This window comes from Podarcis bocagei (assembly GCF_964188305.1).
Source record: "Podarcis bocagei genome assembly, chromosome: 2".
Lineage (NCBI taxonomy): Eukaryota > Metazoa > Chordata > Lepidosauria > Squamata > Lacertidae > Podarcis > Podarcis bocagei.
The window spans coordinates 53,945,754-53,962,319 of NC_138126.1; the positions used below are offsets into that span (position 1 = coordinate 53,945,754).

A 16,566-nucleotide genomic window follows, 5' to 3' on the forward strand; every position below is an offset into this window, starting at 1 on the left:
CACCTATGGGTACACCACACTTAGTATTACTGAACATTTCAAACATTCCTAAGTGCTATAATACTAAGGACCTCTATTATTATTTATTGCTTATTTTAGTTCTAACTGTCTGCTATATGCTACATATGTCATAAAAGCCATAGGCCTTGAAAGCTGTTTTTGAAGATAGGTACAGATATGTTGAGTGAGGAAAGGCTAAAGCAATAATTTCCTTATTATTGAACAATAAATATTTCTGTCTGGGTCTTTGGGACACAAGTGTAGGCACCTTGCATGATCAAGATGAGCAGGGCCCCACTCTCCTTAATCCAACTCATGAGTGTTTCAACTAGTGGTTCTTGATTTTGCAAGCACCCTTGATTGAATGTTTGCAACATCTCTAGCCCAGCATAGGCTCCCCAATACCAGGGCCAGATTAGGACAATAGTTGAGCATGTAAAAATTGTGATCTGGAGGATGTGCTCTCTAGCCCTGAGCCCCTGAAGTCAAGACTGGGGTGGAATGTGAAGTGCAGCAGGCAGGAGGCCAGGCTCCCAGTAATTATGACAGTCGTAGCCAATCCAAAGACATCCCAGCATCACATTAAGAATGTAAGAAGAACCCCACTGGGTCAGACAGACCCAGCATCCTGTTCACACAGAGGCCAACCAGATGGGATGCCCACAAGCAGGCTTGAGTGGGGGGGGGAAACACTCTCCTCCACTTGTAAGTCCCAACAACTGGCATTCAGAGATATTCTGCCTCTAACAGTTGAGGTAGGACATAGTCATCATAGCTAGTCCTTACTGTCTGCTACCATTTTCTCTCTGCACAAGGACTGGCCCAAAACATTTTGCTACATGAGACAGAGTGACCAATGTTGCATACCCTTCCTTAATCAAAATATATAGTTCTCAGTATCAGTCTAGGTATTCTGCTATGTGAGACAGAACATCCCACAAGCACCTCTTCAACTCTCTGGAAGTAACAACAACAACAACTGTAATAAATGAAGCAACTTTCACAACATCCAAAATTAGTTGCCCAGCCCAAAGCAGTGAGTCACCTCACTCTACCTAATGGGGGACTGGCCCTGCTCTGCACCTGAAGATAACTCGCTGGGTCAAGCCTGTACAATCTAGAGTCACTAGGCTATGCTTCAGCTGAACCATTAGATGAGTCTGTATCAGCCATCAAACCATGGTTAAATGCATTTACTTTTTGAACATGAATCTTTTGGAGCTCAAGAGAAATTTGTTTCCAGTGTCAGCATCACAGCTATGCAGTGTTTTCAGCAAAGAGACTTCTAAGCCAACATCCCTTTATAGTTTTCAGCACTAAGTCAAGCCCTCCACCTAGTTCTACAAATATTGAGTTTAGGATGCATCTGGTATACAATGTGGCCTGTTTTGTTTTATTGCAACAATGATTTTGTGACAGCTTCAGTTTCTTTTAAAAAATGCATCAAATATTGAGCACTCAGGTGAAAAGCAGTCAAGAAGTTCACTGAAGCAGCTTAGTTTTCAAGCCTGAGTTGCCAAGGAAGACAACAGGTCTTTCAGGTCTTTTCTCATTTGTTGAGGGGAAAAACACACTGGAAAGGCACTTCTTCCCAGTGCTTATTAAAACTTGTTGACATGGTGTATGTACAATAGATTATGACAGCTTGCAAAGAAACCTGATATGCTGTTGAGGATTTAAAGCTGAAGCACCTAGAAGTCAAATCCAGTAGACAGGTATCTGCATGAATAATGAGCTGTCTGCTGGGACAAGATATACTTTATTAATTAAATATTTTGCCAGGCATATAGCATTGTAAGACAAGTGTTTCCAAAGTATTCTTCACTGTTCTACTTTTGAAAAACCCCAAAAGCAGTCTCCAGGTGTGCTTAAAATAAACATTACAGGACATAAGAATTAAACTATAGAGAATATAGACACATTTTTGCAGAGTTTGCAGAGAGCGTGGAGCAACAAATCTAAACTATTACTTGCCTTCCTCTTCTCATTGTGTACATGATGTGATGCCAGTGAATTAAAATATGTGTCAGAAAATATGTAGGAAGAGAAAGAAAATGTAGTGGCAGTCTATAAGCACATTAATTGCTTTTTCAGCAGGCCACGATAGGATTGAAGAGGCAGACTGAGAGCATAATGCTGTTATAAAACTGAAAGTATTATAACACCTTACCCCATGCCTTTGGTGCAACACAGCACTGCAATACAGGAGATTTAGGAGTACTGCTATGCAAAGAAAAGGAATACCAAAAGAAAAACAAAAAGAAAAAAAGAAAGGTTATTGTCATGTTGGGAGATATCCTCCAAGAGTTAATTCCTTGATTTTATAGCATTTTGCACAGGAGGTCACCCTTGGGCCTCCCTTAGGTGTACAGTGACAAAAGCCAGTACAGCAATACAACTATGCCCTATGAGGGATTATACTCTTACTAAATTAACAGCTAATTTGGAAGAAACCAAAACATGACTACTGCAATGAAAATTCACCAAAAGATCCTACATGAAAGGGCAACATCATACATGTATCACACAGAGCTAGAACTGTGGTGATTCAGTAGTAGTAGTAGTAATTTTATTATTTATATGTGAAAACAAGAGATATATTATTAGTCCACAGTGACTGCAAAGCTTCCATCTGCAATATTGCATAACTCACATATGATAGCATTAGTGAACTCCAGTATCTCTCAAGACATAACAGTGCTGTAGGGCTTCCACACTATCCCAAAGCAACACCCACAGCCAACATATCAGTACAGAATTGCCTCCTCAGTGGCCTTGGCCTAGACAGAATATTGAGTATTAGAATGTACCATTACAGAAGAAAGAAGAATAATTATGTGCTCCATCAGGGCAGCTGAAAAGGTATAGAAAATATACAAGTGTTGGTTGTCTGTTATTAAGGAACCTGGCAACCCTTCAGTCTTTCTGAGTTTATGTAATTGAATGGCATGACTTGGGAAAACCTGCCAAAAATACCTCAAGCCTATTTAATGTAAAGCATGAATAAATAAAAAAATGCCAAAAAGTACATTTTCGGTTTCAGTCATGAAGAGGACACCCTACTTATGCTGTTTTGGTGTATTCTGGATCGGGTCATTGTTCTTTACTCCTCACTTGGTTGTTAGGCTATTTGCCACATCACTGCATATTTAAATCAACTTTAAATGCAGAAGAATCTTAGATTTGGGTAGCATATATTTGTTGTTGCTGGCTGATTGAGTTTTAAAACCTAGTCTTTTGAAGCCAGAAAAGGATGACGATGAGGGTGTCCTGAAAAGAGAATGTGTAAACTGGGGAAAGGAAGGAAGGAAACTGAGCTATTATGGATATACCACCACTACTATTATGGAAGACATATTCTGGATTGTGGTTCATATAATTTTTTGAAATGTGTTACTGTTTCCCCCCTCGCTGATCAATATCCAGTTTGATCTTCCTGAATAATCTCTTCAACATGCTTTTTCATTCCCTACTGTTGAGTTTGAAAATATTTCTGTCAGGAAATTGATTTTTTCAGCTGGTTTTTAAGGTATTACTATCAGCTCACTTTTCTCGCATCAGCACTGTACAACAGACATAGATGCAATGCCATCATCAAATTGTGAATTCAAAATAGAGTTCAAATTGTTGTTAACTCTATTGCCATGAGTGCAAAACTGGTTGCTACTGTTCATTCACTCACACCATATTCAGTCCTAGACTTACAGTCATTCCTTCCGATTGGCTCTCATATCTTTACTTTTTAAAAACTTTCCTATAAACCATTAGTCTCTAGCTGCATATGTACCATACATTTAAAGCGCATGACTCTCCCCTAAACAGTCCTCAGAACTTTGGTTTACCCCCCATAGAGCTACATTTCCCAGCACCCTTAACAAACTATAGTTTCCAAGATTATTCAGGGCAGGAAGCAATGTTTTTAAATACATGGTGTGCATGTGGCCTCTCTTTTGATTTTCATATGTACCAACTTTTTGCTGTGCAGGAGAACTGAGTATACTAACAAAGTTCTAGGAAGATCACTTTTAATGAGAGTGAGTCTCCCTACAAAAAAACCAGTCCAGGGCACCTGTTTGATTGCAAGACTAGAATTGTTCTGTATTGCAATTATTCAAATTCACAGCATATGGCTATTTATTTACTTAACCAGTGAATAAAAAAATACTCTCTAGGTAACTCTCTTTTCCTTTGCTATTATAGATGCTGGAATAAATGCCCACAAATGGACTTACAAATTTATGTTAATACATTTAAGCATCATTGTAATATTTCAAGGTCACAGCACATGTAAGTATAATTCCATTTTATAATTCAGCAGCTTGCTCAGTGTTATTGTGCTCTAAAAAGAAAGCAGGTTATGGCAACATGCTTTAACCATGATTGCAGTTATCTGATGACTTCTATCTTTCTACAGTAAGCGCCTTACAAAAATCTACTTATTGCCAGTTGAACTGTTACCCTGGCAAGCCCTTTCTTATCTTTTGAGTTGCTTAATAGCTATGTGATAACTGCTTGATGTATCTTTCAGCTTCCACACTTAGCAGCAAAAGAATTATTATGACACAGAATTTTATTAAGCACCTTTTGCATGTAGGATAAAGGAAAACCAGGACATTCTGGGAACAAATCAGAAACTGGGACAGCTTCTGTAATTCCAGGACTGTCCATGGAAAATCAGGACACTTGGAGGGTATAGAAATACCAGACTGAAGTTGAGACCTTTTGTATTCCAAGCATATGCTCTGCCACTGAGCTATGGCTTTTCCCCCTGAACATCCTCTTTGGCCCTCACACAGCTTGATCTCATGCAGAATCCCTGCTCCCATAACTATGCCCTGTCCCTCTATGCACAGTAATTTCTTAGGTTCCTTTTGTTTTCCTGAAATAACATAATGCTGTTGATCAAACACATTAAAATTCAATTCTACATTTCCTCAGCTGCAGAATTTCCAGGTGGAGCAATGACCTGTTTGGCTTGCACAGCTAGCTGCTGGCACCAGACGGGTGGCATAGTTAAGACTTTTTGTAGATTGCTGCTCATGCAGACACATTTAAACCTAAACAAACACTGGAATTTTAACTTCAGTCACTAAGTAGCACATCAGAAAGTTACAATGGAACACAATGAAATGGCAAACTTGTTAATTAAAGATATTCATTAAGATTAACTATTGTATAAATGTATGTGAATAAAAAATAGGGAATAATATAGCACAATTAGCACTTGCTTTTTCAGTCCCAAAGCATGACCATGTTCTAGCAGCTAATCACTCTTGCGATCACAAGGGCAGCACTAATCTTTGGTTGCTGAGTTGTGTGAAATATCCTCAGAGTCTTCAGTGATACCTTTCAGAGAACCTTTAATATAACTGTCACATATATAGCACTTCTTGGTTTTCTTAATATATTTCAACACTCAGATCTCTCTGTTTTTCAATTAGAGCAATAGCCACAAACAGCATAGCTCCTCTTCAATATTTTGGTACTGAAATACTAAATATTTTCTTATACATTGGAGAGCAACAACCTTCATGCCTGGTGGGGATGATATAATGACAGGTTTTTTCATGTAAAAATAATTGGTTCAGTTCAGTTGTTGGCCCATTGCCTGCGGTCAATTTTTGATTTGTGAGGAAATGCAATTAAATGGCACGTTTAACAAAACAAACAATATCCGGAGCTTTGGGATCTTGGAGCAGGGGAAATAGGAAATGCTGATGTACTGCAGAAGAACAGATTTGCTTTGAATATTAGGAGTGGAAATCTTAGTTAAAAGAAAAATATGGCAATGGAATGTGCTGCCTAGAAGCCAAAAGAGTTAGTTGGGAATCTTTCTGGGGATTTAGGTACCAGGCTTCATGACAGACCAGGGGTACTTCAGGCTACTAGCTACAATGGCTATGTTCTACCTCCATCATTGGAGGTGGTATGCCTGTAAATACCAACTGTTGGAATTTGAGACCTGATTTTGGACTTCCCAAATAAATCTGGCTGGCCACTGTGAGAACAGGACACTGGACTAGAGATGGGCCTTTGGCTTAATCCAGCAGGGCTTTTGTGATGTTTCCTCTGTTTCCTCTTAATTTTATGAGTCTCTAACAGTGCAATCCTATGCAAGCCCCATTCAGTCCAATGTGGAAACACTATGAAATGTGCTATGCTCAGCTTGGGTTTATGAGTACAGTAATGCTGCAGAGACAGACCTGCTGCATGCTTACTGCTCAACCTACCCATTTATAAATAAGAAGATTATTACAACTTCCTGATACAGCCCCACTTGCTCAGGGGTATTTCCATGTTGCTGCAGATTGTGGTTTTATGGTGTTAAGGTAAAGGTAAAGGGACCCCTGACCATTAGGTCCAGTTGTGACCGACTCTGGGGTTGCGGTGCTCATCTCGCTTTATTGGCCGAGGGAGCCGGCGTACAGCTTCTGGGTCATGTGGCCAGCATGACTAAGCCACTTCTGGTGAACCAGAGCAGCGCACGGAAACACCGTTTACCTTCCCGCCAGAGCGGTACCTATTTATCTACTTGCACTTAATGTACTTTTGAACTGCTAGGTTGGCAGGAGCAGGGACCAAGCAATGGGAGCTCACCTCGTCACGGGGATTCGAACCGCCGACCTTCTGATCAGCAAGTCCTAGGCTCTGTGGTTTAACCCACAGCGCCACCCGCGTCCCTTATGGTGTTACTGAGCTTTCAATTGTTGTACTGTATATGCATAGAGCTAGTTCCTGGGTCAAGACAAGGTACCTGAAATGGCAGAGTATGCCTTAGAGCCTGAAGCCATCCAGTGAAAATTCAACATAGACAAAAGAAAATACAGCACACAGTTAAACTAGGAAATTCACCCCCACTAAACATAGTGATACTGTAGGTGGAAACTGGGATGGCTTCAAAAGAGGATCAGATAGAATCATGGAAAATAAAGCTATCAATGACGACCAGCCATGATGGCTCTGGTCTGCATCCATTGTTGGAGACAGTATGCCTCTGAATACCAGTTGCTGTGGGAATGGAATGCTGGACTAGATGGATCTTTGGCCCAATCCAGCGGGGCTTTTCTTGTCTTTAGGGCAGATATGTTTATATAAATATTGTAATGGGATGATTAGCTGCTTGTGCGTAAAATCGTGCTCCCTCAGAGTTTGTGCGGCTCCACAAACCTCTGTGTGTGACAGAGCTCCTCAAACATGTCTGCTCTCAGTCACTCGTAGAGTCTGACAGTGGCTGTCTGCGGAAGCGCTTCCAGCAAAGAAGCTCCTTAACGGAAACGCGTCTCCTGGACTCACGGCGTGACAGTTTCCGGCGAGGTGTGGGTCTCCCTATGGGAGACTCAGATACCTCCCCACTGTTCTCGCTGGAAGCGTCTCTGAGCCCTCCCTCCTGCTCGCATTCCCTCAGAGATCCACTCCTCCCCCTGCTGGTTCCTGCTTCAGCTGTTGAGTCTCTTTCTTCCTCCCTGAGCCCCTCCACCACCTGATGCTCCGATGGCAGTTCCCTGACATCCACCTCCCCTCCAGGGCCCCCCTCACCCCCTCCCATTTCCTCTCCTCTGGGAGGTGAAGGGTTAAAACCCCGAAAAGAATCTTCTTCATCTTCAGACGTCTCGAACAATTCCCTCCATCGATCGCCGTCCTGGCTCGCTGAATCCTCCTCCTCTTCGGAATCTGTGAACCCCTCCAACTCCTCTTCTTCGTCGGTGGTGGCAAAGTATTCCCTCCGGAACCTCGCTACAGGCTGAGGTTTACGTGGGAACCTCTGATGAAAAGTTTCTATTAAAACTTCGTCATTGACATCCTCTGCCCTAACCCAGGTGTTTTCCGACTCCGGTTCCCCTTCCCACATTACCAAATACTCTACTTGATCTCCCTTCCACCTGGAATCGAGGATCTCCGCTACATGGTAGCTGTGTTCCTTCTCCTCCATTGCTGGCCCCCTAGTGACCCTCCCTTCTCTGTCCCCTTTATACGGTGACAGCAACGACCTGTGGAAAACTGGGTGCAGCTTCATGTGGTTCGGTAACCGGAGTCTGAAAGCCACTGGGTTGACCTGCTGCATGACTTCAAATGGGCCCAGCCTTTTGGGTCTTAACTTCTTACAACCCCCTTTGAATGGCAACCCTTGGGTTGACAGCCACACCTGGTCCCCCACCCTAATGCTTTCACCTTCCCTTCTGTTTTTGTCTGCCTGCCTCTTATATTCCTCCTTAGCCCTGTTTAAGTTGAGTTGGAGCTGGCGATGGATCGCTTCCATTTCTTCAACGAACTGTTCTGCAGCTGGAACGCTCCAGTTCTCCCCTTCCCCCCCTGGGAAGGCTCTGGGATGGCACCCGTGATTAGCCAAAAAGGGGCTCATTCCCGTGGACACGTTCTCTGCATTGTTGTAGGCAAATTCTGCCAACGCCAGCTTCTCCACCCAATCATTCTCTCTGTCATTCACATAACACCTCAAATATTGCTGGAGAACACCATTAGCTCTTTCCGCCTGCCCGTTGGTTTCTGGATGACGGGCCGTTGAGAAATTAACCTCTACATGCAGTAAGCTCATGAGCTTCCTCCAGAACCTGGAAGTAAATTGTTTCCCTCGGTCTGAAACCACCCTCAAGGGGGCGCCATGCAACCTAAACACATTTTCTACAAACAATTTAGCTGTTTCTTCTGCTGTGACCGCATGTGAGCAGGCTATAAAGTGGGCCATTTTAGTTAACAGGTCTACCACAACCATGATGGCTGTTTTCCCTCTAGACCTTGGCAGATCAGTCATGAAATCTATTGCCACTGCTTCCCATGGTCTTTCAGGTGTGGGTAGTGGTTCTAATAAACCTGCCGGTGCCCGCCTCTCCCCCTTGGCTCGTTGGCATTGGTCACACCCTCTCACATACTCCCGCACATCTTCCCTGACCTTGGGCCACCAAAATTCCCTGGTAACCAGCCACATGGTTTTGTGTTGCCCAAAATGCCCTGCTGTGGGGCTATCGTGCAGTTGCTTGAGTACCTTCTCCCTCAATTCCCCTTCGGGTATATATAACGCTCCCTTGTAGTACAATGCCCCGTTTCTCTCCTCAAAACCCCCGGGTTTGTCTCCCTCCCTCCTGAGACCCCTGAGTTTGTCCTGGGCGTATTCATCATGCACCGTTCCCTCTACCAATTCCCTTTGCCCCACCAATGCCGCCCCACACACCCAGCGGTCCTCTGGAATGACATGGGTCCCCTCGGGTGCTCCCTCCCCCTCCAAATATTCAGGTTTGCGTGAGAGAGCGTCCGCCCTAACGTTCTCTGGGCCTGGCACGTAACAAATCTCAAAGTTAAACTTGGAGAACTCCTGGGCCCATCTCAACTGCCGTTGGTTGAGCACTCGCGCAGTTCTCCAATACTCTAGATTATTATGGTCCGTGCACACTTGCACCTTATGTTGTGCACCAATTAGCAGGTGCCTCCATTTCCGGAAAGCCTCATGAATAGCAAGAAGTTCCCGGTCGTACACCGTGTAGTTCCTCTCGGATTTGTTCAGCTTTCGCGAAAAGAAGGCACACGGTCGCCACTCTGACTCCTCCTTCCCCGGCTGCAGAAGAAGCACCGCCCCTATGGCTCTGTCAGATGCGTCTGTTTCGACCCTCAGCTTCCTTTGTAAATCCACATGCAGAAGTTGTTCTTCTGAGGCGAAGGCCCTTTTCAGTTCCTCAAACGCTCGCTCCGCCTCCGCCGTCCATACAAACTTCTTTTTACTGCTGAGACAGTCCGTAATGGGCGCCGTCAGGTGGGCGAAGTTTCGGATGAACTTACGATAAAAGTTTCCAAACCCTAGGAACCTCTGCACATCCTTCTTGGTTTTGGGTGTTTTCCATTCCAGCACTGCCTGCACCTTGCCGGGATCCATGGCCAATCCCTTGTCTGACAGGCGGTACCCCAGGAATTCCACCTCCTTGGTATGAAACTGACACTTCTCCAGTTTCACCCACAGCCTGTTGGCTTGCAGCCTGCTCAACACTTCTCTGACGTCTCTCACATGTTGCTCCTCATTCTCCGAATACACCAATACATCATCTAGGAAGGCCACGCAATTCTTGTAGAGCAAAGGACCCAGTACGTGGTTCATAAAAGATTGAAAGCACGCTGAGCCTGCTTGTAATCCAAAAGGCATAACGAGATATTCAAATGCCCCCAAAGGGGTAAACATGGTGGTTTTCCATTCATCCCCTTTCCTTATACGTATCAAGTTGTACGCCCCCCTTAGATCCAGCTTTGTAAAAATCTTTCCCTTCCGCACCCTGGTCAAAATATCATCAATCCTGGGCATAGGGAAAGCCACTGGTTCTGTCACTGCATTTAACCGCCTGAAATCACATACAAGTCTCGGCTTGTCCGTGTGCTTTTTATCCACAAAAAACACTGGGCTACCCCCCGCTGCTTTGGACTCTCTGATGAAGCCTCTCTTCAGGTTCTTGTCAATGAACTCTCGCAACTCCTGCATTTCTCTGTCTGACATGGCATACAACTTGCCTACAGGAAGCTGTGCTCCAGGGAGTAAATTGATCTGGCAATCAAAGGGCCTATGCGGGGGTAGTTGGTCAGCTTCCTTCTCGCTGAACACGTCGCTGAGATCTGCATACTGTGGTGGTACCTTCACCTTCTCCATTACTTCCGTCCCTGCTAGGGTGGCGTGGGCCCCTGCTGAACCCTTTTCCCCTTTGCAGTGTTCTAAGCAATGTGCTGAACCAAAGGAAACCACTCTTTGATGCCAGCCCACCAGCGGATCATGTAGCGCTAGCCAGCTCATTCCCAAAATAATGGGAGCGCCTCCCAAGGTGGCCACATTAAACGCTATCAGTTCTGTGTGCCTTGCCACCCTCATTATCATTGGGACTGTCTGCAAGCTGACTCCTCCTCCCAACAACTCCCTGCCATCGATCGTGGTCACCTGCAGGGGGTTGCTTAAAGGGATCGTCTGTATCTGGTGTTCAGCAGCAAACTCCTTGCTCATAAAATTGCAGGAGCTGCCTGAGTCCAACAGCGCCTTTATTTTTAGGGGGTGTCCATTTTGCAGCTCTAGCGACACTTCAATCACTAGAGCAGGTTGAGGAGCGTCTGGCACGGGCACTTTCACTGCTCTTTGGCCTGGCTGCAGTGCCCCGACTGTGGCAACCAGGCGTTGGCTTTTACCTGCTCTGTTTCTCCCTGCTCTCCTCCCTCAACAGCTCCCACCATCCCTTGCCATTCCTTCCTCTGGGGGCAGACTCTGGCAAAGTGGCCTGGCTGTTGGCAGAGATAGCATTTCCGGGCGCCCTTTCCCTCCTTCTTAGCCCCCTCACTGGGTTTTGAAAATGCGCGCGCGCGCGCTGTTCCGATTTCCATCGGCTCTGCCGGCGGGAAAGCTGGCTCAGGAATGTCTGGAATGCGGAACTCCTTCCAACGTTCCCCTCTCCCTTCCCGCCTTTCCAAGGCTCTTGCCTCCTGACGCGCTCCTATGGTCAGCGCAGATTTGGTCAGCTGATCCATAGACACCGCCCTGGGGCTCCGGGACAGCTCGTCTTTCACAGCCGAAGAAAGACCTTCTTCAAATAGCATCTGAATGGGTGCCGCCGATAAATCCCAACCCAATCTGTGAACCAGCATGGTAAACTCAGTCCAGTACTCATGGACAGATCGGCTTCCCTGCTTGCAAGCCATTAGCTGTCTGCGCACCACCCCTTCCTCAATATCGCTGGAAAACATGATATCCATTGCACGAAAGAACTTCATCGTGTCCTTTAGGACGTCATTGTGCGTTGCCATTAGGGGTCGAACCCAGTCCCGCGCCCCTTTCTCAAGATGCCCAATTACGAAAGCAACTCGCGATTCCTCATCAGGGAACTCATCAAACTGCACATTAATGGCATATTGCATCTCTGTCCTAAAGGCATGGTAATCCTTGGGGTCCCCCCCAAACTTCTGCACCAATCCTGGTACCTTTCTGGGGAATTGAGTGGCTCTCCCCTTCTGGTCTGCATCCTGAGCCCTTCTCTCCTCAAGCCTCGCCATCTGCAGCGCAAGTTGGACTTCCAACGCTCGGTATCTTTCTTCCAAGCTTGGACCAGCTCCAACCCCTGCTCCTCCGGTTCCGGCTGGGTCGCTCATGATGCTTTCTCCTGCACAGGCAGCGTACAGAGACTGTCAGACTGCTGTAATGGGATGATTAGCTGCTTGTGCGTAAAATCGTGCTCCCTCAGAGTTTGTGCGGCTCCACAAACCTCTGTGTGTGACAGAGCTCCTCAAACATGTCTGCTCTCAGTCACTCGTAGAGTCTGACAGTGGCTGTCTGCGGAAGCGCTTCCAGCAAAGAAGCTCCTTAACGGAAACGCGTCTCCTGGACTCACGGCGTGACAGTTTCCGGCGAGGTGTGGGTCTCCCTATGGGAGACTCAGATACCTCCCCACTGTTCTCGCTGGAAGCGTCTCTGAGCCCTCCCTCCTGCTCGCATTCCCTCAGAGATCCACTCCTCCCCCTGCTGGTTCCTGCTTCAGCTGTTGAGTCTCTTTCTTCCTCCCTGAGCCCCTCCACCACCTGATGCTCCGATGGCAGTTCCCTGACAAATATGCTGTGATGGCTTTGCTAAAAAAGAAAAGAAAAGAAAGTGGTCATCTTTCACATGAGTATAAAATCATGGAACTGTTGAGTTGGAAAGGACCCCAAGGGTCATCATGTCCAATCCCCTGAAGTGCAGGAATCACAACTGAAGATTGGTGGAAACAATTATTTGTGAAACCTAAGTTTGCTTGTTTAAGTGAAAATTCAATTGAATCCAGTTGGATTTCAAAGTAAGCATATCTGAAGGTTTTTTTTTTATGAGACAGCAGCCATAGAAAGCAGAACTTGGTGACAGAAAGGAAATCTAACTTCATACTGTAATACAATATATTCTGGTTGCATTTCTCTCCTGGGATGCATTTCTGCTGTGAGATATATTTCAGGGGCTATTATTGAAGGCTGTGATTCAAAATCAGTTATACCATTTGGGGCCTTTTAAACACAGGTATAACCTATCCCTAGAGCAAGCCATACTCTTAAGCCACCATGAAATAAATGTCCTTAATATTCTGGATCACCACAAGATAAATTTCCATAACAGCCCAATTTTCTGCTAATGGTTTTTTTCTCCCTAGTGAACTGACTTTTCTTGCTGTAAATTCTTAATGCTCTTTAGGGCATTCTTCTTTAGGGCATCCTGTAAGATTTGTTCCAGTTAGTGATGCAATGTATAAGGATTCTTCACCTTTGTGTGTGATGGTGTCCTATTCACAAAAGTTTTCTTGAACCAGCAGGGGCTTCCATGAACAGAAGAGGGTGCAAGAACAGAGTTTTCCCTTTTTTCTACAAATCCCTTGTTGGGGGAATTGTTGGAATAAGCAACAGTATTCAGTTAACACCCACTGTACTGAGAAGCACAAACCACTAGGAATTAACAAATGTATGTGGGAACAGGGCAGAGGCTTTCTAGAGTTTAGTTTCAGTTTTCTCTTTCCTTGCTTACTTTTGTTTGTAACTTGTAATGGCTGATCACAGGAATGAGTGAGGATTGCCTCCCTCCCCATTCCATTCATGGAAACCTCCAGTGGTTTCAGAGAGTCTTATGCAAGCAGAGCGGTCTCTACCCTTGGTCTCTACACAATTATCCACATAACTGCTGCAGCAAATAATTCAGCTTCATTTCTAAAACTGTTAATACTGACCTTATACGATGCAAATATTTGTTGTTTAGAATTTACTTACAGGAAAATGTAGATTCAGCAAATGATGTGCACATGAGTGGTTGTGGTCCAGATCCATGCATGCAAATTTATTATATGACTGGGATAAACCATGCATCCAAACCATATATCAAAGTTGTGAAATGTACTACAAATGCTTTGAAAATGTGGTACTGAAAACACTGAGATTTAACATACAGAGGAGGATGCCTGGGAAATCATTTACTCTAGTTGGACCTGCCTACCAGCTTGCATCTGTACCATGCAGAGAGACATCTCAGTCAGATGACATGTGAACTGACCTAATGCTCCTGGTCTAGTTATTGATCAGGGAGAGCGCTGGAGCATGCATGTCAGTGAAACATGGCTTTTGGCATTGAAAGATAGTAAGCATAATGCTATTTATAGCACAAAAACAGAAAGACTCATCTGATTATTTGCTTTGGTTTTGCCTAATTATAAACAGCAAATGATGGAGATATGCACCATAAATCAGACATTTTGACTGACACTTTGCTAGAATGTTACATGGTAGCTCTGCATAGGTAGCTACCACAATACTGCCCAATTAAACACCAGCCAGCTCTGCGGAGGTTGTACACACAGCTCATCATCACTCCCAGGCTGGGCATCTGGTTGAGATATGAATCCAGAATAACCAGGTCAGATTATCCTACAGTACAGAAGACAGTGCGAATGAGATCTTGTTTTTAGTATTACAAATTCCCATTTTTTTTACACACTGGGTTTTTTGCAAGCATGATAGATTGCCCACTGTCGAGGTATTGAAATAAGCACTCGCCTCCCCTTTTGCAAAAGTGGGCACCATTTATGGCCCCGGCATCAGCACCTCCAATCCTCTTCGAGACTTCTCGGATGTGGCCTGCCTTCCTGCCACTGTGGAGCGTTGGGGGTTCCCGCCAAACCACCTGTTCAAAACTCGCCTATCTGTGGCACCGTTGGGGGCGGGGCAGCACCAAGAGGCTGGGCCGCAGGTGAGCAGGCTTCACTCCGGTCCACCCCAGGGGCTTAAATTTGGGGCAGAGCCTGCGCTGAGCGTGCATATAATTGGAACCAGCTTCTCCAACTTGGGTTGTCATGGCTTAATTTTTTATCAAACAACACAGTTTGAAAGAGACACCTTGGGCTACTCTGGGGTAGCTAAGTTTATAGTATCTAGCTTTTATAGGCAGGTCTTAAAATCAGTAATAGGCTCTAAAGAATTCTTACAAGAGTAATGGGCAAGGGAATTGGATCTAACAGTTGATATACAGGACTGGAACTTGCTGTGGTGCCAGTTGATAGCATTTGGAGTTTATACGCTTCAGCAGAAGCTGGAACTGTGCACTGAAATCCCTGCTAGGAGAAGCTCACTTTACCCTTAATACAATCACACCAAGACTTTGAGTACAGAAAATAAAAAAGCTAACTTTATTATAGGACATACCCATGAGATAGAAAAGATCCTAGTTCTAGCTAACACAGTGGAGATGCAAAGAACCTTGTTTGCTCTTTCATCACTGCAGGAAAAGGGTGAAAAGAAAAGATGGTGCAGCAATAAAACTGCTAGCACAAACCCAGTATGGTTCCAAATTGGGTGGGGGACCACATGTTGAGATTGCTTCATTGCAGGGGGTTGGACTAGATGACTCTCAGGGTCCCTTCAAACTCTATAATTCTATGATACTGTCTCTCTTTTGCAAGGTGACATAAAGAGCCCTCATACCTCCTTCCCAGAGGCTGTAAGGAGGGCGTTGCCATGCTTACTGGGTATCCAAGGTACCAGGCTTTCAGAAGGAGGCACAAGGGCTCTGGAAGCAGCCCAGAGCTCTCGTGCTGTCTTCCCAAAGCCAAGTAAGTGAGACAAAGATAAATAAATAAATGGAGAACAGAGAGCAGTGGGTTTCATTGGCCTGGCATTAGTTTTATTGATTTCCCCTCCCGCTACCTGTGTAAGGTTGCAATCACGATTGCATAAGCAAAGTGAGTGCAAGTTGTGGGCTTACTGTATCTACTAAATTGAAAGAGCAATTCCTAATATTGATACATAAATGATGTATCTTACACCGAGGGAAATGTCCCTAATGTATGCTAGTCTACCTCAGGATGCCAATCAATTTGGTGATATGTAGTGATATGGGGGGCATGCCCCCAAGTATGGGCTTGTTGAATGCAGGTGTTTCAGAAAGCCACCTCCATCATGGGTCCTAGGACCACCCCTCTCCACAGCTGGCACTTTTAAATTGATATATAGGCCTTTATTTAGATTTGAAGCATAGTGAGCCATTAAGACATCTAACCGCAGCAGCAAAGTCAGTGATAGCATGTAACTTGAAAAACTTTCAGAAAGTGAATTTCAATCACTGGTACCAAAGGGAATAGCAGATGACTTTGCAATTGTTAAGAGTTGCCCATGGATAGAAAAAGAAAGATCCTTTTGAATTGGTCTGGTCCATCTTTATTAACTTCATTAGCGTAGCAGAACATGGGATGATCTGGGCGTGGTTTGGTGTGGTTTTGATGTGCTTTTTTGCTTTGTGAGCCACCTAGGACCAGCTATATAACAAGGTATTTCCAAAATGTGGGGGGAAAGTGGGAGGCAATAGGAGCTGTGGTTTACTAGGGATCATAAACTAGTGTCTGTCCCTGATAAACAGGACAGTTGAAGCATATGAGATGAAGCACTTAAACAAAAAACCAAAGATAGATTTGATAAGTGCTATAAAAGAAGATTCTGGTACAAAATGAGAAACAATTGCTTTTTCATTCTGTCATTCCTGGCCCTTGACTCAGTCATACAGAATTCAAAGCTGTGTGGATGCTTATTAAGTAAACCATA

General features: G+C 44.7%; 1 protein-coding gene across 3 annotated transcripts in view; it reads left to right on the forward strand.

Annotated features, from left to right (window-relative positions):
• Window positions 1-16,566, forward strand: part of TAMM41 (TAM41 mitochondrial translocator assembly and maintenance homolog) — a 141,959-nt gene that overhangs the window by 16,421 nt on the left and 108,972 nt on the right. The window contains exon 3 of one of the 3 annotated variants that reach the window (XM_081177108.1): window positions 15,432-15,581. The exons of the other annotated variants lie outside the window; for them this stretch is intronic. The gene's annotated coding sequence lies outside the window, so the exon portion shown is untranslated. The remainder of the gene's footprint in view (window positions 1-15,431; window positions 15,582-16,566) is intronic. 3 annotated transcript variants of the gene reach the window in all.